This window comes from Marmota marmota, unplaced genomic scaffold (assembly GCF_001458135.2).
Source record: "Marmota marmota marmota unplaced genomic scaffold, marMar, whole genome shotgun sequence".
NCBI classification, from domain to species: domain Eukaryota; kingdom Metazoa; phylum Chordata; class Mammalia; order Rodentia; family Sciuridae; genus Marmota; species Marmota marmota.
In genome coordinates, this window is record NW_026000153.1 from 10,687,957 (window position 1) to 10,690,568 (window position 2,612).

At 43.8% G+C, this 2,612-nt stretch overlaps 1 pseudogene; it reads right to left on the reverse strand.

Moving 5' to 3' along the window:
• Window positions 1-1,433: 1,433 nt before the first annotated feature.
• LOC107146275 lies at window positions 1,434-2,264 on the reverse strand (annotated as a pseudogene).
• Window positions 2,265-2,612: the final 348 nt, after the last annotated feature.

Genomic DNA, 2,612 nt, shown 5'->3' on the forward strand with positions numbered 1-2,612 from the left:
GTTAACCTCTTTGACTAAGTAAAATAAACTTCAGCCAGAGAGAATGAACTCCATATGATAAAAACAACTTTGCTAAAGTTTGACACAGTGGGAAAGCAGAAGTGTCAGTAACCCATGAGACATCACAGGCATTTCAAAAAAAAAAAAAATTAAAGCTGAGAGAAAGAAAGAGAGAGAATAAAACCATGTGGGTGTTTGGAAAAGTAATACAGCAACTGAAAAATCCTTGCTATCAGAGTCAATTAAAGAAACAGTTAATACACACACACACACACACACACACACAAATCCCAAGACATCTATCACTTGGCAGATGGAAAGAATCAAGAAGCTGAATCAATATTATTTTCACTCACATCAAAATTCTACTTTCTCTTAGGAAAAAGGGGAGAGAGAGGGAGGAAACAGAACAAATGACAAGCAAATAGGTTTGAAAGGCAAAATGTTTCCTGCTTGTGCATTTCCTGGTTTCTGTCCTGGGATGTTCACCCACCTCTGAACCCTAAAGAAAGCATCAATGGGCATGTCCAACTTTTCTCTTTGCTTTTGCCTTTTGAGCAGTGATGAAGTCATGAGGGCTCCACTCTCCTGACCAGCTGGCTTTTTTTTTTAATATTTAAGATAAGCAATTATTTTATTTCCTTAGCCTGACAGTGGTGACTTCATTATACAAGAACCAGTAGCTGGCAGAACAGATACACAGATTTCCCCCAACAGGAAGAACCCTTATCATCAGCAGAGATGACCTGAAATGTCATGTCTGAGTGCAATTCCTGCTCCCTACCCCCACCCCACAAAAATCCCTCAGTGAAAAAGAAAATCAATAAAATCCCCACGGATTACTAAGCCATCCCTCTAGAACTTTTCTAATTAGCAGCTTCAGTGGATGAAAATTTAAGGAGGGAAGCAGCTGGCCATCACATAGCATTCCTGTGCCTGAGAGACTGAAGGGACAGCAGCAGGGCAGCAAGAATTCTGGATGAGTGGGAGGTGAAGATAATCTATCTTTCCTCCATCTGCCCCCTCAATATGGAAGACACCTCTGTCCTAGTACATGGAAAATGCGAAAGATATAGTAAAGGATTGGCTTTAGCTTGTAACTAGAAATGCCTGAGGCTCATGAAATTGCAAGATAGGTGTGGGATAAGGGGTACTAGAGAAAGAGCAGGTTAGTCAGAGATGCTCGATGCTCATTCAATTCCACTTTAAAGCCATCAAAAGCTACTTTGTAGTCATAAGCACTTCATGCTTGCCCTGTATTCTCCAAAAGTAAGAGAGTTCCATGTAAATGTCTGTGTGGGTGTGTATTACCACCACCAAGATGATACTGTGACACTTGTGTGTGAGAATAGCATGAGGGTGTGGGGTGCAAGCGGAAAGATGGGAGCAATCAGGGGCTACAAAGCTTCCATTAGAGTGGATGTCTTTGGGTCCCCAGGTATGGTCTACTACCACAAGTCCTAAAGCATTCCTGTTTCCTTTTCCCTATCCGCCTTGTGTAAATGTAAAAAAAAAAAAAAAATGGAATTTCTGCCCAAAGAGATGGGAGTTGTTGCTGGACTGCATTCATTTCAAGCCTCAGCATGCCCACCTCCTGAACCTCCTATGAAATTGCACAAAAATTAATTCTCAGCACTGCTGTGATATTATGTCATCCCCATTCCTCTACCAACATCAATCCAACAGCTCTGCCCTGACTTACTTTCTCCTTGGAACCAAGAAACAGCAAAAAACACCAACTGAGCATGTGAAAATATGATGACAGTGTGTGCCATGGTGGGAGCCCTTCCTCTCTTCCCCCCAAGCTCCACTGGCACCCCCAAGTCCAGGTGCTCCTGGGCTTCGGCACTCACTCCCCATAGATACTCTCATCACTGTAGGCCACATATAGAAAATAATCTTCCTCTTGTTCTCCTAGGAAAGCTGGCCCATGGTGGTACAAGTAGGAGGGAGAGTGTTGTTGATGAATAAGGCGCCCTCAGGTCTCCTGTGGATCTGCTTCCAGATTCAGAAGTAGAACTGGCCAACAGCAAGGTAAGAGGGCACCAGGTACTTTCTCTTGCCCGGGTGAGCCCCTCTGGCTTTCAGAGCCTTATCCTGTCTGAATATTTCTTCTGGATCTTTTCTCCTTCCTTTTTCTGATACTCAAAAAGATGATCCTTCTTATAGTGGAATTTCATGATGCACCATAGGATTTCTTTTTATTTTTCTTTTTTCTTTCTTTCTTTTTTTCTTTGGTACCAGGGATTGAACTCAAGGGCACTCAACCACTGAGCCACATCCCCAACCCTATTTTGTATTTTATTTAGAGACAGGGTCTCACTGAGTTGCTTAGTGCCTCGTTTTTGCTGAGGCTGGCTTTGAACAGGAGCTCTTCCTGCCTCAGCCTCAGGAGTGGCTGGGATTACAGGCATGGGCCACCCCTGCCTGGTGGACCACGGGATTTCTAAGATCCCAGGATGGGGTCTGCCTCCCTCACTGGTGATTGCGTCTGTCATGTCTTGCTACCTCTACTGAGGTCAGTGTTATCCAAATCTCTCCACTAACTCAGTCCCTGTTGCAACACTATCTGGCCCAGTGTTTGTTAAGGGATCCCCTTCCAGTTTGATACT